Source organism: Aquarana catesbeiana, linkage group LG07 (genome assembly GCF_042186555.1).
Source record: "Aquarana catesbeiana isolate 2022-GZ linkage group LG07, ASM4218655v1, whole genome shotgun sequence".
NCBI classification, from domain to species: Eukaryota; Metazoa; Chordata; class Amphibia; order Anura; family Ranidae; genus Aquarana; species Aquarana catesbeiana.
This window is the reverse complement of record NC_133330.1, coordinates 189,030,930-189,054,424: the sequence shown is the minus strand read 5'-3', so window position 1 is coordinate 189,054,424 and position 23,495 is coordinate 189,030,930. Positions and strand designations below refer to the sequence as shown.

The 23,495-nt window shown below is 55.8% G+C and overlaps 1 protein-coding gene across 4 annotated transcripts in view; it reads right to left on the bottom strand.

The window, feature by feature from the left end:
• LOC141103383 (coagulation factor XIII B chain-like) overlaps positions 1-23,495 on the bottom strand; it is a 1,101,294-nt gene that overhangs the window by 211,862 nt on the left and 865,937 nt on the right. The window lies entirely within an intron of this gene.

Below are 23,495 nucleotides of genomic sequence, written 5' to 3'. Positions count from 1 at the left end.
TAGTCAGAGTTCAGAGATCAGGAGTGAGGCAGAGTTCAGGGGTCACGAGCAAGTGAGGCAGAGTTCAGGGATCAGGAGTGAGGTAGCGTTCAGGTATTAGGAGTGAGGCAGAGTTCAGGGGTCATGAGCAAGTGCAGTAGAGTTCATGGATCAGGAGTAAGTGAGGCAGAGCTCATGGATCAGGAGTAGGTGAGGCAGAGCTCAGGGATCAGGAGTAGGTGAGGCTGAGTTCAGGGATCAGGAGTAGGTGAGGCAAAGATCAAGGATCAGGAGTAAGTGATGCAGAGTTCAGGGTTCAGGAATGAGCAAGAGTTCAGGGTTCAGGAATAAGTGAGGCAGAGTTCAGGAATCAGGAGTGAGGCAGACTTCAAGGATCAGGAGTGAGGTAGCATTCAGGCATTAGGAGTGAGGCAGAGTTCAGGGGTCATGAGCAAGTGAAGCAGAGTTCATGGATCAGGAGTGAGGCAGAGTTCATGGATCAGGAGCAGGTGAGGCAGAGTTCAGGGATCAGGAGTAGGTGAGGCAGAGTTCAGGGATCAGGAGTAGATGAAGCAGTGTTTAGGGATCAGAAGTGAGGCAGAGTTCAGGGATCAGAAGTAGGTGAGGCAGAAAATAAGGGATCAGGAGCAGGTGGGGTAGAGTTCAGGGATCAGGAGTAGGTGAAGTAGAGTTCAGGGATCAGAAGTAGGTGAGGCAGAGTTCAGGGATCAGAAGTAGGTGAGGCAGAGTTCAGGGATCAGAAGTAGGTGAGGCAGAGTGCAGGCATCAGAAGTAGGTGAGGCAGAGTTCATGGGTCAGGAGTAAGTGAGGCAGAGTTCATGGGTCAGGAGTAAGTGAGGCAGAGTTCACGGGTCAGGAGTAAGTGAGGCAGAGTTCAGGGGTCAGGAGTAAGTGAGGCAGAGTTCAGGGGTCAGGAGTAAGTGAGGCAGAGTTCAGGGGTCAGGAGTAAGTGAGGCAGAGTTCAGGGGTCAGGAGTAAGTGAGGCAGAGTTCAGGGGTCAGGAGTAAGCGAGGCAGAGGTCAGGAGTAAGTGATGCAGAGTTCAGGGTTCAGGAGTGAGGAAGAGTTTGGGGTTCAGGAATAAGTGAGGCAGAGTTCAGGGTTCGGGAATAGGTGAGGCACAGTTCAGGGGTCAGGAGTGAGGCACAGTTCAGGCATTAGGAGTAAGTGAGACACAGTTCAGGGGTCAGGAGTGAAGCAGAGTTCCAGGAGTAGGAGAGGCAGAGTTCAGGGATCAGGAGTGAGGTAGCTTTCAGGCATTGGGAGTAAGTGAGGCAGAGTTCAGGGATCAGGAGTAGGTTAGGCAGAGTTCAGGGATCAGGAGAAGGTTATGCAGAGTTCAGGGATCAGGAGTAGGTTAGGCAGAGTTCAGAGATCATGAGTGAGGCAGAGTTCAGGGGTCACAAGCAAGTGAGGCACAGTTCAGGGATCAGGAGTAGGTTAGGCAGAGTTCAGGGATCAGGAGTAGGTTAGGCAGATTTCAGAGATCATGAGTGAGGCAGAGTTCAGGGGTCACAAGCAAGTGAGGCACAGTTCAGGGGTCACGAGCAAATGCAGTAGAGTTCATGGATCAGGAGTGAGGCAGAGTTCATGGATCAGGAGTAGGTGCAGCGGAGCTCATGGATCAGGAGTAGGTGAGGCAGAGCTCATGGATCAGGAGTAGGTCAGACAGCTTTCAGGGATCAGGAGTAGGTGAGGCAGAGTTCAGGGGTCAGGAGTAAGTGGGGCAGAGTTCAGGGGTCAGGAGTAAGTGGGGCAGAGTTTAAGGGTCAGGAGCAAGTGGGGCAGAGTTCAGGGATCAGGAGTAGGTGAGGCAGAGTTCAGGGATCAGGAGTGAGGCAGAGTTTAGGGATCAGGAGTAGGTGAGGCAGAGTTCAGGGATCAGGAGTGAGGCAGAGTTTCGGGATCAGGAGTAGATGAGACAATGTTTAGGGATCAGAAGTGAAGCAGAGTTCAAGGGTCAGGAGTAAGTGAGGCAGAGGTCAGGAGTAAGTGAAGCAGAGTTCAGGGATCAGGAGTAGGTGAGGCAGAGTTCAGGGATCAGGAGTAGGTGAGGCAGAGTTCAGGGGTCAGGAGTAGGTGAGGCAGAGTTCAGGGGTCAGGAGTAGGTGAGGCAGAGTTCAGGGGTCAGGAGTAGGTGAGGCAGAGTTCAGGGGTCAGGAGTAGGTGAGGCAGAGTTCAGGGGTCAGGAGCACGTGAGGCAGAGTTCAGGGATCGGGAATAGGTGAGGCAGAGTTCAGGGATCAGGAGTAAAGACAGCAACAATAATAACCCAGCGCCAATGAGTGTGCATCCGGGGGGGTTCACTTAGGGCATATGATGAATGACATATAGTATGATCAGCATACTCTGTGGTACATAACATGTATTATATAAAATTACATTACATCACTTAAACTCAGGAGAGGGAAGGGGGAGGGGAAGGAAAGGGGGGGAGGGGAAGGAAAGGGGGGGGGAACAGGAAGGGAACCAGTGAAGCTAGACCAATCGTAACTGGTGGATACAGATTAGTAGCAAAAAAACAACCAAAAAATGTCCAGCGCTCTGAGTGTCACAAAGACAATAGCAACAGTCCAAAGTGAAAATTAAATAAAGAGTTTTAATAGATCCAGAATGTAAAGGTATTAGTGAATATTAAAACAATTGTCAAAAATAATCCCATGAGGACAAAACATTATGCACTTGGATAAGAAATATAAAAATATAAAACTGACAGAAAAGTCCAATCAGTAACAGATAGCCTGAACTGGAGATCCATCCAACTAATCTAGCCCCAGACTGTAAGTGAAAGGGGATGAAGGGGAGGAAAAAGCCCAAAACTTGCAGCCTCTGGAGACTCACATACTCCCCACTGGCTGTGGGATAAAGAGGGGATGGCTCACCGGTTCCAGAAGGCGGCTTTGTGCATGTAGCCTGAGAACAGGCAATGACTCCACCATGAGGAGGGAAGTCTGGCCGGAGCTCCGTGCCGAGGAGCGATGACGTCAGCCCAGCTGGAGGGGGAGGGTGTGGCTGCACACGAAGGAGCCGCCGGAGAGTCAGCTGATGGCGCTGGGCTGCTGACACACCGGTCTGTGTCCCCTCTGGGTGAAAACAGACTCAGTGGGAGATGGTGTGGAGAAGGTGGATGGATGAATGGATGGATATTCACCGTGGTGCGATTCTGAGTGGGACCTCTGTCATAAGGTTACCTTGACAATGCGTTTCGCGCATTAGCGTTTTTTCATAGTCAAGGGAAAAGGCAACTTCCAAAGTTTAAATACAAAAATGTTAAATGTAAAAAAGGGGAGAGGAAAAAAAAATCACCACTCAGAATCACGCCACGGTGAATATCCATCCATCCACCTTTGGGAGTTTCAATTTGCCCATAGCAAAGCTTTCCATTGACACTGCTGGCTCTATCCATCCCCTCCTGGCTGGCTTTTTATGTCTTTACCATCGGATTCCCTGAGTGTCATCACCCTTTATTGAGGCTTTTTTCAGAGAAGGCACAGACCTGTGAGGCTTCAGCTTAATGTCACCAGCTGACTCTATGGCAGTCTCCTATACAACATTTCACTCTTGGCTGGTTTTATTTATGTTACTACTGGCTTCCCCGAATGACACCATCTCCCACTGAGTCTGTTTTCACCCAGAGGGAACACAGACCGGTGAGTCAGCAGCCCAGCGCCATCAGCTGACTCTCCGGCGGCTCCCTCGTGTGCAGCCGCGCCCTCCCCCTCCAGCTGGGCTGACGTCATCGCTCCTCGGCACGGAGCTCCGGCCAGACTTCCCTCCTCACGGTGGAGTCATTGCCTGTTCTCAGGCTACATGCACAAAGCCGCCTTCTGGAACCGGTGAGCCATCCCCTCTTTATCCCACAGCCAGTGGGGAGTATGTGAGTCTCCAGAGGCTGCAAGTTTGGGGCTTTTTCCTCCTCTCCATCCCATTTCACTTACAGCCTGGGGCTAGATTAGTTGGATGGATCTCCCATTCAGGCTATGTGTTACTGATTGGACTTTTCTGTCAGTTTTATATTTTTATATTTCTTATCCAAGTGCATAATGTTTTGTCATCATGGGATTATTTTTGACAATTGTTTTAATATTCACTAATTCCTTTACATTCTGGATCTATTAAAACTCTTTATTTAATTTTCACTTTGGACTGTTGCTATTGTCTTTGTGACACTCAGAGCGCTGGACATTTTTTGTTTGTTTTTTTGCTAGGGATCAGGAGTAGGTAAGGCAGAGTTCAGGGGTCAGGAGTAAGCGATGCAGAGGTCAGGAGTAAGTGATGCAGAGTTCAGGGTTCAGGAGTGAGAAAGAGTTTCGGGTTCAGGAATAAGTGAGACAGAGTTCAGGGATCAGGAGTAGGTTAGGAACAGTTCAGGGGTCAGGAGTGAAGCAGAGTTCCAGGATCAGGAGTAGGAGAGGCAGAGTTCAGGGATCAGGAGTGAGGTAGCTTTCAGGCATTAGGAGTAAGTGAGGCAGAGTTCAGGGATCAGGAGTAGGTTAGGCAGAGTTCAGAGATCAGGAGTAGGTTAGGCAGAGTTCAGAGATCAGGAGTGAGGCAGAGTTCAGAGATCAGGAGTGAGGCAGAGTTCAGGAATAGATGAGGCACAGTTCAGGGGTCAGGAGTAAAGCAGAGTTCAGGGATCAGGAGTGAGGTAGTAAAGTAGAGTTCATGGATCAGGAGCAAGTGAGGCAGAGTTCATGGATCAGGAGCAAGTGAGACAGAGTTCATGGATCAGGAGCAAGTGAGGCAGAGTTCATGGATCAGGAGCAGGTGAGGCAGAGTTCATGGATCAGGAGCAGGTGAGGCAGAGTTCATGGATCAGGAGCAGGTGAGGCAGAGTTCATGGATCAGGAGCAGGTGAGGCAGAGTTCAGGGATCAGGAGCAGGTGAGGCAGAGTTCATGGATCAGGAGCAGGTGAGGCAGAGTTCATGGATCAGGAGCAGGTGAGGCAGAGTTCATGGATCAGGAGCAGGTGAGGCAGAGTTCATGGATCAGGAGCAGGTGAGGCAGAGTTCATGGATCAGGAGCAGGTGAGGCAGAGTTCAGGGATCAGGAGCAGGTGAGGCAGAGTTCAAGGATCAGGAGCAGGTGAGGCAGAGTTCAGGGATCAGGAGCAGGTGAGGCAGAGTTCAGGGATCAGGAGCAGGTGAGGCAGAGTTCAGGGATCAGGAGCAGGTGAGGCAGAGTTCAGGGATCAGGAGCAGGTGAGGCAGAGTTCAGGGATCAGGAGCAGGTGAGGCTGAGTTCAGGGATCAGGAGCAGGTGAGGCAGAGTTCGGGGATCAGGAGCAGGTGAGGCAGGGTTCGGGGATCAGGAGCAGGGGAGGCAAAGTTCAGGGATCAGGAGCAGGTGAGGCAGAGTTTAGGGGTCAGGAGCAAGTGGGACAGAGATCAGGGATCAGGAGTAGGTGAGGTAGAGTTCAATGATCAGGGATCAGGAGTAGGTGAGGCAGAGTTCAATGATCAGGGATCAGGAGCAGGTGAGGCAGAGTTCAGGGATCAGGAGTAGGTGAGGCAGAGTTCAGGGATCAGGAGTAGGTGAGGCAGAGTTCAGGGATCAGGAGGAAGAGTTTAGGTGTCAGGAATAAGTGAGGCAGAGTTCAGGGATCAGGAATAAGTGAGGCAGAGTTCAGGGATCAGGAATAAGTGAGGCAGAGTTCAGGGATCAGGAATAAGTGAGGCAGAGTTCAGGGATCAGGAGCAGGTGAGGCTGAGTTCAGGGGTCAGGAGCAAGTGAGGCAGAGTTCAGGTGTCAGGAGCAAGTGAGGCAGAGTTCAGAGGTCAGGAGCAATTGAGGCAGAGTTCAGGGGTCAGGAGCAATTGAGGCAGAGTTCAGGGGTCAGGAGCAAGTGAGGCAGAGTTCAGGGGTCAGGAGCAAGTGAGGCAGAGTTCAGGGGTCAGGAGCAAGTGAGGCAGAGTTCAGGGGTCAGGAGCAAGTGAGGCAGAGTTCAGGGGTCAGGAGCAAGTGAGGCAGAGTTCAGGGGTCAGGAGCAAGTGAGGCAGAGTTCAGGGGTCAGGAGTAAGCGATACAGAGGTCAGGAGTAAGTGATGCAGAGTTCAGGGTTCAGGAGTGAGGAAGAGTTTGGGGTTCAGGAATAAGTGAGGCAGAGTTCAGGGATCGGGGAGTGGCTGGACACCCGCTAATCACATATGACCAGGGGGTGCGGTTACCGACTACAGTCAGCTGGGAGTGGTTAAGTATTCTCTCCCTTTCGACAGAATTATCTCCTGATGACTTACAGCATTAGCTACTCTCTATCCCCGGTCATTTTTCCCCCTGCCACGTTCCATCTGCACCCATGTTGAAAGTTTGTGCCTTATGTTGCTGGCTGGCCTGTCACCTACTCCTGCCTGAGGAGCTCCAATGACAGCCACTGAATCACCCCACCTTTGCACAGAAGTGCCCCTTGCTCCCCCCTGTTTTCCTCCCTATACGTTGGATTCCCTTCCCTGACTTGAGCCTGATTGCTTTGGGAAGGCCTATATCCATCTCCGGCCCTGCGGCCCAAGGATTCTAAGGTTTTTCAGTTAAGGGGAGAAAAACCCTACATCAGTTTGTATGGTTCTTTGGCCTACAGTTTTGGTCCCTGAACGTAGTTTTTACGATGTTTGGGTAGGGTGTTATGTATTTTTGGGGGAGGGTTTTTTCTGCTCTAAAGATCTGAACATGTATTATGTTGCTCTGGTGTTAATGTATTTAAGTGCCATATTTGGGTCCATTTGCTTTCACTTGTCTGATGAGCTTATCCCGCAGTCATTTCCCCCTGGTGTTCCATGATGCCCTCCTCTGAGGTTGAGTCGATGACCATTCTGTCGTGGAACGTCAGGGGGCTTAACTCCAAATATATGCGTTCACTAATGTTTCAATACCTAAAACTGCATAACCCTCATATAGTGCTGTTGCAGGAGACGCATCTAACTGGTAGTAAGGTGATGGCCCTTAAAAAGCCATGGGTACAAAGGGCGCTTCATGCGACCTACTCCTCGTACTCTAGAGGGGTATCTATACTGATCAGTAAACTAATTCCATGTGTGGTAAATGAGGTTCACTCGGATCCCCAGGGAAAATTTGTTATGGCGGTGCTGAGCGTATATAATAAGAAATATGTCATTGTGAATGTCTATCTGCCTCCTCCCAGCCAAATACACATTCTGTACACCAGTGGCGTAACTAGAAACCTCAGGGCCCCGATGCAAGAAATCATGAAGGCCCCCCCCGAAAAGCATGATTTTGATACTATATTTTTTTCCACTGGTACTGGAGGGGGGTGGTACTGGAGGGGGGGTGTTACTGGAGGGGGGGTGGTGGTGGCACTGGAGGCAGGCTCGGATTTACTCCCTTTGCCGCCCCAAGGCTGGGTCTTTCAATGCCGCCCCCCCTCCCCCACACACCACCATTCTCATCCTTTATCGATGACTGCTACAATAGATCAATTAAAAACATATCTCCACACATGAGAACACTGAAAATAACTGGCTTTAATTATGGAATGTGTGCGATGGGAGTATGGACTGTGGGTGAGATATCAGGGGTCTAAACAGACCTCTGATGTTTCATCTTTGAAATAGAGAAATTAGATTGAGGACACAGCCCACAATCTCCATCTCTGCAGCCTCAGCTCCACAGAATGAATGGACAGAAATAGCTCCATACAGAGCTTCCTGTTCATTCACAAACTGAAGCATAGTAAACACAGTTTACTATGCCTCAGTTATAAATGAACTGGGTCAGTGATTCCTGCGGATCACTGACTCTATTCATTAAGACATGGGAGGAGCCAGTAAATTATACATTTACCGGCCCCTTCCCCACTTTCCATCCAGAAAGCATTCCCCCCGCAGCAGCCAGGAAGGAGAGGAGAGGGGGAACCCAACAGCACTGTGGGGGATGAGGGGGGCCAAAGAGTACACAGGAGCTTGGGGCAGCAGGTGGTGGATAGCGAGGGGCAGCATATAGAAGAACAGTTCCCCTTCATTTTCCTCCTGCAGCCTTTCAGCTGCAGGAGGAAAATGAAGGAGAACGGTTCCTCTATATGCCACCCCTCCTATCCAGGGTGTACAGGGGGCTGCACGGGAACCCTGGAGCATGCAATTGTGAACCCGGCAACTCCTGTACATACACCCCTGCTGGTGGGATGGGATGAGTGACAGTGTTGGGGGGATGGGATGAGTAGGATTGCTAGGGGGGGATGAGTGGCAGTGGTGGGTGGGTGGGATGAGTGGCAGTGCTGGGGGGGATGGGGTGAGTGGCAGTGCTGGGGGGGATGGGATAACTGTGCTGGTGGGGGGTGGAATGAGTGTCAGTGGTGGGGGGATGAGTGTCAGTGCTGGGGGGGTGGAATGAGTGTCAGTGCTGGGGGGGTGGGATCAGTGTCAGTGCTGGGGGAATGAGTGTCAGTGCGGGGGGTGGAATGAGTGTCAGTGCTGGGGGGTGGGATCAGTGTCAGTGGTGGGGGGATGAGTAGCTGTGCTGGTGGGGGGGTGGGATCAGTGTCAGGGCTGGGGGGATGAGTGGCTGTGCTGGTGGGGGGGGTGGAATGAGTGGGGGGGTGGGATCAGTGTCAGTGGTGGGGGGGATGAGTGGCTGTGCTGGTGGGGGGTGGAATGAGTGTCAGTGCTGGGGGGGTGGGATCAGTGTCAGTGGTGGGGGGGATGAGTGGCTGTACTGGTGGGGGGGTGGGATCAGTGTCAGTGCTGGGGGGATGAGTGGCTGTGCTAGTGGGGGGGGATGAGTGGGGGGGGTGGGATCAGTGTCAGTGCTGGGGGATGAGTATCAGTTCTGGTGGGGGGGGTATGAGTGTCAGTGCTGGGGGGGTGGGATCAGTGTCAGTGCTGGGGGGATGAGTGTCAGTGCTGGTGGGGGGGTGGAATGAGTGGGGGGGTGGGATCAGTGTCAGTGCTGGGGTGGTTTGAGTGTCAGTGCTGGGGGGATGGGATCAGTCAGTCAGTGCTGGAGGGATGAGTGGCTGTGCTGGTGGGGGGGGGGTGGAATGAGTGGGGGGGTGGGATCAGTGTCAGTGCTGGGGGAATGAGTATCAGTGCTGGTGGGGGGTGGAATGAGTGGGGGGTGGGATCAGTGTCAGTGCTGGGGGGTATGAGTGTAAGTGCTGGGGGGGTGGCATCAGTGTCAGTCAGTGCTGGGGGGATGAGTGGCTGTGCTGGTGGGGGGTATGAGTGTCAGTGCTGGGGGGGGGGTGGAGTGAGTGGGGGGGCTGGGATCAGTGCTAGGGGGGGTATGAGTGTCAGTGCTGGGGGGGTGGGATCAGTGTCAGTGCTGGGGGAATGAGTGTCAGTGCGGGGGGTGGAATGAGTGTCAGTGCTGGGGGGTGGGATCAGTGTCAGTGGTGGGGGGATGAGTAGCTGTGCTGGTGGGGGGGTGGGATCAGTGTCAGGGCTGGGGGGATGAGTGGCTGTGCTGGTGGGGGGGTGGAATGAGTGGGGGGGTGGGATCAGTGTCAGTGGTGGGGGGGATGAGTGGCTGTGCTGGTGGGGGGTGGAATGAGTGTCAGTGCTGGGGGGGTGGGATCAGTGTCAGTGGTGGGGGGGATGAGTGGCTGTACTGGTGGGGGGGGTGGGATCAGTGTCAGTGCTGGGGGGATGAGTGGCTGTGCTAGTGGGGGGGGATGAGTGGGGGGGTGGGATCAGTGTCAGTGCTGGGGTGGTTTGAGTGTCAGTGCTGGGGGGATGGGATCAGTGTCAGTCAGTGCTGGAGGGATGAGTGGCTGTGCTGGTGGGGGGGGGGGGTGGAATGAGTGGGGGGGTGGGATCAGTGTCAGTGCTGGGGGAATGAGTATCAGTGCTGGTGGGGGGTGGAATGAGTGGGGGGTGGGATCAGTGTCAGTGCTGGGGGGTATGAGTGTAAGTGCTGGGGGGGTGGCATCAGTGTCAGTCAGTGCTGGGGGGATGAGTGGCTGTGCTGGTGGGGGGTATGAGTGTCAGTGCTGGGGGGGTGGGATCAGTGTCAGTGCTGGGGGGATGAGTGTCAGTGCTGGTGGGGGGGGTGGAGTGAGTGGGGGGGCTGGGATCAGTGCTAGGGGGGGTATGAGTGTCAGTGCTGGGGGGGTGGGATCAGTGTCAGTCAGTGCTGGGGGGATGAGTGGCTGTGCTGGTGGGAGGGTGGAATGAGTGTCAATGCTGGGGTGGGATCAGTTTCAGTGCTGGGGGGATGAGTGTCAGTGCTGGGGGGGGTAGTATCAGTGTCAGTGCTGGGGGATGTCAGTGCTGGGGGGGTAGTATCAGTGTCAGTGCTGGGGGGATGAGTGGCTGTGCTGGTGGGGTGGTGGAATGAGTGTCAGTGCTGGAGGGGTGGGATCAGTGTCAGTGGTGAGGGGGGATGAGTGGCTGTGCTGGTGGGGGGGGTGGAATGAGTGTCAGTGCTGGGGGGTGGGATCAGTGTCAGTGGTGGGGGGGATGCGTGGCTGTGCTGGTGGGGGGGTGGGATCAGTGTCAGTGCTGGGGGGATGAGTGGCTGTGCTAGTGGGGGGGGGAATGAGTGGGGGGTGGGATCAGTGTCAGTGCTGGGGGATGAGTGCCAGTTCTGGTGGGGGGGGTATGAGTGTCAGTGCTGGGGGGGTGGGATCAGTGTCAGTGCTGGTGGGGGGGTGGAATGAGTGGGGGGGTGGGATCAGTGTCAGTGCTGGGGGGTATGAGTGTCAGTGCTGGGTGGATGGGATCAGTGTCAGTCAGTGCTGGAGGGATGAGTGGCTGTGCTGGTGGGGGGGGGTGGAATGAGTGGGGGGGTGGGATCAGTGTCAGTGCTGGGGGAATGAGTATCAGTGCTGGTGGGGGGGGAGGGATCAGTGTCAGTGCTGGGGGGTATGAGTGTCAGTGCTGGGGGGGTGGCATCAGTGTCAGTCAGTGCTGGGGGGGTGAGTGGCCGTGCTGGTGGGGGGGTATGAGTGTCAGTGCTGGGGGGGTGGGATCAGTGTCAGTGCTGGGGGGATGAGTGTCAGTGCTGGTGGGGGGTGGAGTGAGTGGGGGGCTGGGATCAGTGCTAGGAGGTATGAGTGTCAGTGCTGAGGGGGTGGGATCAGTGTCATTAAGTGCTGGGGGGATGAGTGGCTGTGCTGGTGGGAGGGTGGAATGAGTGTCAGTGCTGGGGTGGGATCAGTTTCAGTGCTGGGGGGATGAGTGTCAGTGCTGGGGGGGTAGTATCAGTGTCAGTGCTGGGGGATGAGTGTCAGTGCTGGTGGGGGGATCAGTGTCAGTGCTGGGCGGATGAGTGGCTGTGCTGGTGGGGGGGAGGGATCAGTGTCAGTGCTGGGGGATGAGTGTCAGGGCTGGTGGGGGGTATGAGTGTCAGTACTGGGGGGGTGGGATCAGTGTCAGTGCTGGGGGGATGAGTGTCAGTGCTGAGGGGATAAGTGGCTGTGCTGGTGGGGGGGTGGAATGAGTGGGGGGGGGGTGGGATCAGTGTCAGTGCTGGGGGGATGAGTGTCAGTGCTGATGGGGGGTATGAGTGTCAGTGCTTGGGGGGTGGGATCAGTGTGAGTCAGTGCTGGGGGGTGAGTGGCTGTGCTGGTGGGGGGTATGAGTGTCAGTGCTGGAGGGGTGGGATGAGTGGCTGTGTTGGTGGGGGGGTATGAGTGTCAGTGCTGGGGGGGTGGGATCAGTGTCAGTCAGTGCTGGGGGATGAGTGTCAGTGTGGGGGGGTGGAATGAGTGTCAGTGCTGGTGGGGGGGTGGAATGAGTGGCTGTGCTGGTGGGGGGGTGGAATGAGTGTCAGTGCTGGTGGGGGGGTGGAATGAGTGGCTGTGCTGGTGGGGGGGTGGAATGAGTGTCATTGCTGGGGGGTGGGATCAGTGTCAGTGGTGGGGGGGGGTGAGTGGCTGTGCTGGTGGGGGGGTGGAATGAGTGTCAGTGCTGGGGGGTGGGATCAGTGTCAGTGGTGGGGGGGATGAGTGGCTGTGCTGGTGGGGGGGTGGGATCAGTGTCAGTGCTGGGGGGATGAGTGGCTGTGCTAGTGGGGGGGGGGGTGAGTGGGGGGTGGGATTAGTGTCAGTGCTGGGGGATGAGTGTCAGTTCTGGTGGGGGGGTATGAGTGTCAGTGCTGGGGGGGTGAGATCAGTGTCAGTGCTGGGGGGATGAGTGTCAGTGCTGGTGGGGGGGTGGAATGAGTGGGGGGGTGGGATCAGTGTCAGTGCTGGGGGGGGTATGAGTGTCAGTGCTGGGGGGATGGGATCAGTGTCAGTCAGTGCTGGGGGGATGAGTGGCTGTGCTGGTGGGAGGGTGGAATTAGTGTCAATGCTGGGGTGGGATCAGTTTCAGTGCTGGGGGAATGAGTGTCAGTGCTGGGGGGATGAGTGTCAGTGCTGGTGGGGGGGTGGAATGAGTGGGGGGGTGGGATCAGTGTCAGTGCTGGGGGGGTATGAGTGTCAGTGCTGGGGGGATGGGATCAGTGTCATTCAGTGCTGGGGGGATGAGTGGCTGTGCTGGTGGGAGGGTGGAATGAGTGTCAATGTTGGGGTGGGATCAGTTTCAGTGCTGGGGGGATGAGTGTCAGTGCTGGGGGGGTAGTATCAGTGTCAGTGCTGGGGGATGAGTGTCAGTGCTGGTGGGGGGGATCAGTGTCAGTGCTGGGCGGATGAGTGGCTGTGCTGGTGGGGGGGGAGGGATCAGTGTCAGTGCTGGGGGATGAGTGTCAGGGCTGGTGGGGGGTATGAGTGTCAGGGCTGGTGGGGGGTATGAGTGTCAGTACTGGGGGGGTGGGATCAGTGTCAGTGCTGGGGGGATGAGTGTCAGTGCTGAGGGGATAAGTGGCTGTGCTGGTGGGGGGTGGAATGAGTGGGGGGGTGGGATCAGTGTCAGTGCTGGGGGGATGAGTGTCAGTGCTGATGGGGGTATGAGTGTCAGTGCTTGGGGAATGGGATCAGTGTGAGTCAGTGCTGGGGGGGATGAGTGGCTGTGTTGGTGGGGGGGTATGAGTGTCAGTGCTGGGGGGGTGGGATCAGTGTCAGTCAGTGCTGGGGGATGAGTGTCAGTGTGGGGGGGTGGAATGAGTGGCTGTGCTGGTGGGGGGGTGGAAAGAGTGTCATTGCTGGGGGGTGGGATCAGTGTCAGTGGTGGGGGGATGAGTGGCTGTGCTGGTGGGGGGGTGGAATCAGTGTCAGTGCTGGGGGATGAGTGTCAGTGCTGGTGGGGGGGTATGAGTGTCAGTGCTGGGGGGGTGGGATCAGTGTCAGTCAGTGCTGGGGGGATGAGTGGCTGTGTTGGTGGGGGGGTATGAGTGTCAGTGCTGGGGGGGTGGGATCAGTGTCAGTCAGTGCTGGGGGATGAGTGTCAGTGTGGGGGGGTGGAATGAGTGTCAGTGCTGGTGGGGGGGTGGAATGAGTGGCTGTGCTGGTGGGGGGGTGGAATGAGTGTCATTGCTGGGGGGTGGGATCAGTGTCAGTGGTGGGGGGATGAGATCAGTGTCAGTGCTGGGGGATGAGTGTCAGTGCTGGTGGGGGGGTATGAGTGTCAGTGCTGGGGGGGGGTGGGATCTGTGTCAGTCAGTGCTGGGGGGATGAGTGTCAGTGCGGGGGGTGGAATGAGTGTCAGTGCTGGGGAGAAGAGTGGCTGTGCTGGTGGGGGGTGGAATGAGTCAGTGCTGGGGGGTGGGATCAGTGTCAGTGGTGGGGGGGGATGAGTGGCTGTGCTGGTGGGGGGGTGGGATCAGTGCTGGGGGATGAGTGTCAGTGCAGGTGGGGGGTATGAGTGTCAGTGCTGGGGGGGTGGGATCAGTGCTGGTGGGGGGGTGGAATGAGTGGGGAGTTGGGATCAGTGTCAGTGCTGGGGGATGAGTGCCAGTTCTGGTGGGGGGGTATGAGTGTCAGTGCTGGGGGGGTGGGATCAGTGTCAGTGCTGGTGGGGGGGTGGAATGAGTGGGGGGGTGGGATCAGTGTCAGTGCTGGGGGGGTATGAGTGTCAGTGCTGGGGGGATGGGATCAGTGTCAGTCAGTGCTGGAGGGATGAGTGGCTGTGCTGGTGGGGGGGGGGTGGATTGAGTGGGGGGGTGGGATCAGTGTCAGTGCTGGGGGAATGAGTATCAGTGCTGGTGGGGGGGGAGGGATCAGTGTCAGTGCTGGGGGGTATGAGTGTCAGTGCTGGGGGGGTGGCATCAGTGTCAGTCAGTGCTGGGGGGGTGAGTGGCCGTGCTGGTGGGGGGGTATGAGTGTCAGTGCTGGGGGGGTGGGATCAGTGTCAGTGCTGGGGGGATGAGTGTCAGTGCTGGTGGGGGGTGGAGTGAGTGGGGGGCTGGGATCAGTGCTAGGAGGTATGAGTGTCAGTGCTGAGGGGGTGGGATCAGTGTCATTAAGTGCTGGGGGGATGAGTGGCTGTGCTGGTGGGAGGGTGGAATGAGTGTCAGTGCTGGGGTGGGATCAGTTTCAGTGCTGGGGGGATGAGTGTCAGTGCTGGGGGGGTAGTATCAGTGTCAGTGCTGGGGGATGAGTGTCAGTGCTGGTGGGGGGGGGATCAGTGTCAGTGCTGGGCGGATGAGTGGCTGTGCTGGTGGGGGGGAGGGATCAGTGTCAGTGCTGGGGGATGAGTGTCAGGGCTGGTGGGGGGTATGAGTGTCAGTACTGGGGGGGTGGGATCAGTGTCAGTGCTGGGGGGATGAGTGTCAGTGCTGAGGGGATAAGTGGCTGTGCTGGTGGGGGGGTGGAATGAGTGGGGGGGGTGGGATCAGTGTCAGTGCTGGGGGGATGAGTGTCAGTGCTGATGGGGGGTATGAGTGTCAGTGCTTGGGGGGTGGGATCAGTGTGAGTCAGTGCTGGGGGGTGAGTGGCTGTGCTGGTGGGGGGTATGAGTGTCAGTGCTGGAGGGGTGGGATGAGTGGCTGTGTTGGTGGGGGGGTATGAGTGTCAGTGCTGGGGGGGTGGGATCAGTGTCAGTCAGTGCTGGGGGATGAGTGTCAGTGTGGGGGGGTGGAATGAGTGTCAGTGCTGGTGGGGGGGTGGAATGAGTGGCTGTGCTGGTGGGGGGGTGGAATGAGTGTCATTGCTGGGGGGTGGGATGAGTGTCAGTGGTGGGGGGGTGAGTGGTTGTGCTGGTGGGGGGGTGGAATGAGTGTCAGTGCTGGGGGGTGGGATCAGTGTCAGTGGTGGGGGGATGAGTGGCTGTGCTGGTGGGGGGGTGGGATCAGTGTCAGTGCTGGGGGGATGAGTGGCTGTGCTGGTGGGGGGGTGGGATCAGTGTCAGTGCTGGGGGATGAGTGTCAGTTCTGGTGGGGGGGTATGAGTGTCAGTGCTGGGGGGGTGAGATCAGTGTCAGTGCTGGGGGGATGAGTGTCAGTGCTGGTGGGGGGGTGGAATGAGTGGGGGGGTGGGATCAGTGTCAGTGCTGGGGGGGGTATGAGTGTCAGTGCTGGGGGGATGGGATCAGTGTCAGTCAGTGCTGGGGGGATGAGTGGCTGTGCTGGTGGGAGGGTGGAATGAGTGTCAATGCTGGGGTGGGATCAGTTTCAGTGCTGGGGGGATGAGTGTCAGTGCTGGTGGGGGGGTGGAATGAGTGGGGGGATGGGATCAGTGTCAGTGCTGGGGGGGTATGAGTGTCAGTGCTGGGGGGATGGGATCAGTGTCATTCAGTGCTGGGGGGATGAGTGGCTGTGCTGGTGGGAGGGTGGAATGAGTGTCAATGCTGGGGTGGGATCAGTGTCAGTGCTGGGGGGGTAGTATCAGTGTCAGTGCTGGGGGATGAGTGTCAGTGCTGGTGGGGGGGATCAGTGTCAGTGCTGGGCGGATGAGTCGCTGTGCTGGTGGGGGGGGAGGGATCAGTGTCAGTGCTGGGGGATGAGTGTCAGGGCTGGTGGGGGGTATGAGTGTCAGTACTGGGGGGGTGGGATCAGTGTCAGTGCTGGGGGGATGAGTGTCAGTGCTGAGGGGATAAGTGGCTGTGCTGGTGGGGGGTGGAATGAGTGGGGGGGTGGGATCAGTGTCAGTGCTGGGGGGATGAGTGTCAGTGCTGATGGGGGTATGAGTGTCAGTGCTTGGGGAATGGGATCAGTGTGAGTCAGTGCTGGGGGGGATGAGTGGCTGTGTTGGTGGGGGGGTATGAGTGTCAGTGCTGGGGGGGTGGGATCAGTGTCAGTCAGTGCTGGGGGATGAGTGTCAGTGTGGGGGGGTGGAATGAGTGGCTGTGCTGGTGGGGGGGTGGAATGAGTGTCATTGCTGGGGGGTGGGATCAGTGTCAGTGGTGGGGGGATGAGTGGCTGTGCTGGTGGGGGGTGGAATCAGTGTCAGTGCTGGGGGATGAGTGTCAGTGCTGGTGGGGGGGTATGAGTGTCAGTGCTGGGGGGGTGGGATCAGTGTCAGTCAGTGCTGGGGGGATGAGTGGCTGTGTTGGTGGGGGGGTATGAGTGTCAGTGCTGGGGGGGGTGGGATCAGTGTCAGTCAGTGCTGGGGGATGAGTGTCAGTGTGGGGGGGTGGAATGAGTGTCAGTGCTGGTGGGGGGGTGGAATGAGTGTCATTGCTGGGGGGTGGGATCAGTGTCAGTGGTGGGGGGATGAGATCAGTGTCAGTGCTGGGGGATGAGTGTCAGTGCTGGTGGGGGGGTATGAGTGTCAGTGCTGGGGGGGGTGGGATCTGTGTCAGTCAGTGCTGGGGGGATGAGTGTCAGTGCGGGGGGTGGAATGAGTGTCAGTGCTGGGGAGAAGAGTGGCTGTGCTGGTGGGGGGTGGAATGAGTCAGTGCTGGGGGGTGGGATCAGTGTCAGTGGTGGGGGGGATGAGTGGCTGTGCTGGTGGGGGGGTGGGATCAGTGCTGGGGGATGAGTGTCAGTGCAGGTGGGGGGTATGAGTGTCAGTGCTGGGGGGGTGGGATCAGTGCTGGTGGGGGGGTGGAATGAGTGGGGAGTTGGGATCAGTGTCAGTGCTGGGGGGTATGAGTGTCAGTGCTGGGGGGGTGGGATCAGTGTCAGTCAGTGCTGGGGGTGGCTGTGCTGGTGGGGGGGTATGAGTTTCAGTGCTGGGGGATGAGTGGCTGTGCCGGTGGGGGGGTATGAGTGTCAGTGCTGGGGGGGTGGGATCAGTGTCAGTGCTGGGGGGATGAGTGTCAGTGCTGGTGGGGGGGTAGAATGAGTGGGGGGCTGGGATCAGTGCTAGGGGGGTATGAGTGTCAGTGCTGGGGGGTGGGATCAGTGTCAGTCAGTGCTGGGGGGATGAGTGGCTGTGCTGGTGGGAGGGTGGAATGAGTGTCAGTGCTGGGGTGGGATCAGTTTCAGTGCTTGGGGGATGAGTGTCAGTGCTGGTAGGGGGGGTTTGAGTGTCAGTGATGGGGGGTGGTATCAGTGTCGGTGGGGGGTATGAGGGTCAGTGCTGGGGGGGTGGGATCAGTGTCAGTGCTGGGGGATGAGTGTCAGTGCTGGGGGGATGAGTGGCTGTGCTGGTGGGGGGGAGGGATCAGTGTCAGTGCTGGGGGATAAGTGTCAGGGCTGGTGGGGGGGTATGAGTGTCAGTGCTGGGGGGTGGGATCAGTGTCAGTGCTGGGGGGATGAGTGGCTGTGCTGGTGGGGGGGTGGAATGAGTGGGGGTTGTGGGATCGGTGTCAGTGCTGGGGGGATGAGTGTCAGTGCTGGTGGGGGGTATGAGTGTCAGTGCTGGGGGGGTGGGATCAGTGTGAGTCAGTGCTGGGGGGATGAGTGGCTGTGCTGGTGGGGGGGTATGAGTGTCAGTGCTGGGGGGGTGGGATCAGTGTCAGTCAGTGCTGGGGGGACGAGTGGCTGTGTTGGTGGGGGGTATGAGTGTCAGTGCTGGGGGGGTGGGATCAGTTTGAGTCAGTGCTGGGGGATGAGTGTCAGTGCAGGGGGGTGAATTAGTGTCAGTGCTGGTGGGGGGGTGGAATGAGTGGCTGTGCTGGTGAGGGGGTGGAATGAGTGTCAGTGCTGGGGGGTGGGATCAGTGTCAGTGGTGGGGGGGATGAGTGGCTGTGCTTGGGGGGGTGGGATCAGTGTCAGTGCTGGGGGATGAGTGTCAGTGCTGGGGGGGTGGGATCAGTGTCAGTCAGTGCTGGGGGGATGAGTGTCAGTGCGGGGGGTGGAATGAGTGTCAGTGCTGGGGGATGAGTGGCTGTGCTGGTGGGGGGGTGGAATGAGTGTCAGTGCTGGGGGGTGGGATCAGTGTCAGTGGTGGGGGGGATGAGTGGCTGTGCTGGTGGGGGGTGGGATCAGTGCTGGGGAATGAGTGTCAGTGCAGGTGGGGGGGTATGAGTGTCAGTGCTGGGGGGGTGAGATCAGTGTCAGTGCTGGGGGGATGAGTGGCTGTGCTGATGGGGGGTGGAATGAGTGTCAGTGGGGGGGTGGGGGGTGGGATCAGTTTCAGTGCTGGGGGGGTGAGTGGCTGTGATGATCGGGGGGTGGAATGAGTGTCAGTGGGGGATGGGATCAGTTTCAGTGCTGGGGGGATGAGTGTCAGTGCTGGGCAGAAGGGATGAGTGGCTGTGGTGGGATGGAATCAGCGGTGGTGGGGACTGGGTTCATTGGCAGCGCTGGGTGCTGGGATCAGAGACACTTACTTGCTGTCAGTGTCCACTCGGTTTCCCCTGCATTGCTCCGTGTCTCTCTCGGCTCCCTGTGCTCCACGTGTCACTGTCTCTACTCCAGTCCTTACACAGCGTCCGCGACCTCCTGCAGCTCCTCCCCCTCCTTCTCTTACTTGATGTCAGCAGTGCCCGCCCCGCCTCCCTACATTCTCTCTGTCTCTGGATAGGCGGGGGCGGGGTGGTCCACAGTATCAGCGCTGCCTCTGCCTTCTCTCTCTCCGCTCAGCGAGCGAAAGCCCCCCTCCCCGCGCCAGAACAAACTGACACATGCTGCCCTCACAACAGCAGCCAGAGTGGACGGGCCCCTCACACTAGCGAACGGACGGGCGGCGGGCTTGTCACACTGGCGGGCGGCGGCGGGCCCCCCCTGGATTGGCGGAACTACAGGGCCCAGTCGCAAGTGCGACTGCAGCGACCCTGATAATTCCGCCACTGCTGTACACATTGTATGAAAAGCTGGCTCCGCATTGCCAGGCATCTGTCCTGTTCATGGGAGACTTTAATGCCACGCTGTCCCGTGAATTAGATAGGCCCTCCCCACAATCTACTTTTAATTCTGACCTGGGTTCGTGGGCTCAGGCAACTGAGTTCCAAGAAGCATGGAGGTGGCTTCACCCCCAGGATAGAACGCACTCCTGCTTTTTGTCCACATTTAAAACGTCTTCCCGAATAGATTTGGCTTTTGTCAATGCTGCCCTCCTTGCAAACATCCAAGAGGCTAGTTACCTTCCCTCTGGTTTATCTGATCATCATCCTCTTAAATTGACCATTAGGACCACCAGGTCAAAGAGTAAAGCCCCTATGGAGGTTACAACCCCATTGGATCAACAATGAAGCAATCCATGATAAGGTCTCTCCCTCTTTACAGGATTACTGGGTGGATAATGCGGGGTCAGCCTCCCTGGAGGCGGTGTGGGAGGCTTCCAAAGCTCACAGCAGGGGTCGATATATCTCGGCTGTGGCGGCGGTTGGGGCGGAACTTGGGGACAAGGTATCTGACCTGCAACACAAAGTTGAGGAGGCTCTGACTCATTAATCGATCTCGGCTATGATCCCCAACTTCGAGCACCTTTCCTCGCTTAGGCGGGAACTACACCTACATGTCTCAGACATCACCAGAGCTGGTATACAAAATAGCAGACAGGAACATTTCGAACATGGAGATAAAAATAGCAAACTCCTGGCAATGCTAGCACAGCAGGATAGGCCCTTAGCGGTTATACCTGAAATCCTTATGGAAGAAGGGGTATTAGTCACCTCCCAGGAGGATATCCTATCTGCATTCACCAAGTTTTATACCTCTCTATATGTCTCCTCACTCCCTGATAACTTTGACCCTGCTCCAATGCTCTCTATGTTAGACACGCTAGCTCTGGGATGGCTCTCTGATGCAGAGAGACAATTCCTTGTTTCAGAGATCTCACCAGAAGAGGTCGCGGTGGCCATTAGATCTTTCCCAGCAGGGAAGATCCCGGGGCCGGATGGACTCCCCATTGAATATTATAGAGCTCACGTAGAGACACTCGCCCCCAAATTAGCTCAGATGTTTCAGGTCTGTCTCCAACGGGGCTCCTTACCACCCTCTATGAGGGAAGCCCATATTGTTCTTATTCCAAAGCCTAATAAAGACCCTAAGCTGTGCGCCTCCTACAGGCCGATAGCGCTCCTAAACTGTGACCTAAAAATACTGACTAAACTACTGGCCGCTAGGCTTAATAAGGTAATAAAATCCCTGATTGACTCTGATCAAACGGGTTTTATGCCAGGTAGGTCCACAGACATTAACATACGCAGACTGTTTTCTAATATTCATGCCCCCCATACTAATCAGGGTACTAGGACCATTGCCACCCTTGATATGGAGAAAGCATTTGACACGGTGGAGTGGGTGTATCTGTGGGAGGTGCTGAGAAGAATGGGTTTCCCACTGAAATTTATTGACTGGATCCGTACATTATATAACGGTCCCCTGGCATGTATTAAAATGAATGGCTCCCTGTCTCCTCCGTTCTCCCTGCAGAGAGGCACCAGACAGGGATGCCCTCTCTCCCCGGCCCTGTTCGCCCTGGTCATGGAACCTATAGTGGAGGCCTTTAGAGGCTCGACCGAGGTCCGTGGGCTTAGGGTCGGCTGGCTGGAGGAGAGAGTGGCTTTCTACGCGGACGACTTACTCCTATTTTTAAACGACGCTGGTGGCTCTCCGCGGGGCGCACTTGGGGTCATGGACGTCTTCTCCGCCTTCACGGGGTTGAGGGTGAATTGGCACAAGTCTCAGCTCTTTCCGGTGGATGAGGGGGCCAAGTCCTCCTCTACCCCACTCCAGTGGGTGGATAGATTTACCTATTTAGGTATCATCATCTCAAGAGAGGGCGGGGATTTTGTCCAGCTTAATCTTGATCCTGTCCTGATAGTTATCAGATACAAATTGAAGGCGTGGGGCAATCTCCCTCTTTCCCTCATTGGGCGTATCAACCTTCTTAAAATGAAAGTCCTCCCCAAACTCACATACATTTTTAGGAATTCCCCACAATGGCTGACCAAAACGTTCTTTACCTCTCTTAAACAACTTTTCCTCTCCTTCATTTGTGGAACAAAGCCACCTAGATTCAAATACACCACTCTGACCAGGCCGGTGGACAGTGGGGGCTTGGCTTTACCTGATTGTCACAAATATTTCTTGGCCACACAGCTTGTAACTGCCCATTGGTGGTTGCAGCCGGACCTGACCAATTCTGCAACGGTGCTGGAGGCGGCTATAGTGGGGTCTCTGGAGGCCTTGAGGGGGTTACTTTTCAGGGGGGCCAAGAACACCTCACACCTTCTATGCGCACCACTATGCGGGCGTGGAGGGTAGGGGAGGCGCTGAGGGCACCCCAGCCGAACTCCTGGTCTCCTCACGCCCCCCTGTGGCTGAATCCTAACCTATCGCAGTTCAATGCCATCCCGGATCCACAGGCCTGGGCTAAATATAAAATATTGACCCTTGAACATGTGATCACCAATGGGGAACTCATCCCCTTTCATGTCTTGCGTATCAAATTTAATGTGCCTGCAAGTGCCCACTTTCGGTACCTTCAAGTCGCTCATGCCTATAGGTGTCAGTTCTTGGGCCAACCAATTATATTGGAGTATTCAGAACTCGAATCCACCCTTCGAGTGAAAGATCTTGAGAAACCCACGTCTCAGATTTATGGGTCCCTGCTGGTTGCTGGCATCCCTGAGCTGAAATGAAATGGGTGGGGGACATACTGGAGCTGAATGATGATAACTGGAGGGAGATCTGGGATTTTCCGTTCTCCCCTCTGGTCTCAGCCAGGGACAAGCTAGTCCAATACAAAATTGTACATAGAGTCCACTACACCCCCCACAGGTTGCACCAGATGTCGCCGGCGAATTCACCGGCGTGTTGGCGCTGCTCTTATCAGCCGGGGGATTTCTTTCACATTTTCTGGGCCTGCCCAGCAATTGCACACTATTGGAAACAAGTGCTCCAGGTGATCCATGGGGTTACTAGGCTTGTCGTCCCTTGTGATCCTAAACATTGTCTGCTGGGACTAGTGGAACAAATGCCAATACTTAGAACTAGGAAAATACTAATATCTCTGTTATTATATTATGCACGTAAGGCCATCACGATGACCTGGAAACAGTCATCTCCCCCCTCAGTTAAATTCTGGAAAAGCCTTGTCAATGCCAGTTTGCCCCTTTATAAAGCCACCTACTTGAGCAGGGGTTGCCCACAGAAATTTGATAAGGTATGGTCCTGTTGGGTGGATAATGCCACAGCGTCTGATGCGATAACTAGTTCCTAATTTAACATTATGGTTATAGTATGCTAGCAGATTGACCCAATTTTTCTTGGCACATTATCCTGTCACTTTAATACAGAGCACAATGTTTCCTGAATTTACCCTCTCCCCCATTGGGGTATAGATAAACAAGTTTGTATATGTTAAAGGATGTGCCCTGGAGTGGTCTGTTGCCACTTTAGAGGATGTGCCCATGCGTGGGTAATGTTTGGCCCGTTTGTGAGCAACTCTGTATGATAATATAAAACTTAATAAAAAGATTTTGCAAAAAAAAAAAAAAAAAAAGTTCAAGGATCGGGAGTAGGTGAGGCAGTTCAGGGGTCAGGAGTGAGGCAGAGTTCCGGGATCAGGAGTAGGTGAGGCAAAGTTCAAGGATCAGGAGTGAGGAAGCATTCAGGCATTAGGAGTGAGGCAGTGTTTAGGGATCAGGAGTAGGTGAGGCAGAGTTCAGGGATCAGGAGTGAGGCAGAGTTCCGGGATCAAAAGTATCTGAGGCAGAGTTCAGGGATCAGGAGTGACGTAGCATTCACACATTAAGATTAAGTGAGGAAGAGATCAGGGGTCAGGAGTAGGTGAGGCAGAGTTCATGGATCAGGAGTAAGTGAGGCAGAGTTCAGGGGTCGGCAGTAAGTGAGGCAGAGTTCAGGGGTCAAGAGCAAGTGAGGCAGAGTTCAGGGGTCATGAGCAATGAGGCAGAGTTCAGGGGTCAGAAGTAAATGAGGCAGAGTTCAGGGGTCATAAGTAAATGAGGTAGTGTTCAGGAGTAAGTGAGGCAGAGTTTAGGGATCAGAGGTGAGGCAGAGTTCAGGGGTCAGGACTAAGAGTTCAGGGGTTGGAGTAAGAGTTTAGGGGTCAGCAATAAGTGAGGCAGAGTTCAGGGATCAGGAGTAGATGAGGCAGAGTTCAGGGATCAGGAGTAGATGAGGTAGAGTTCACAGGTCAGGAGTAGATGAGGCAGAGTAAATGGATCAGGAGTAGATGAGGCAGAGTTCATAGATCAGGAGTAAGTGAGGCAGAGTTCATGGATCAGGAGTAGGTGAGGCAGAGTTTGGGGGTCAGGAGTAAGTGAGGAAGAGTTCAGGGTTCAGGAGCAAGTAAGGCAGAGTTCAAGGGTCAGGAGTAAGCGATACAGAGGTCAGGAGTAAGTGATGCAGAGTTCAGGGTTCAGGAGTGA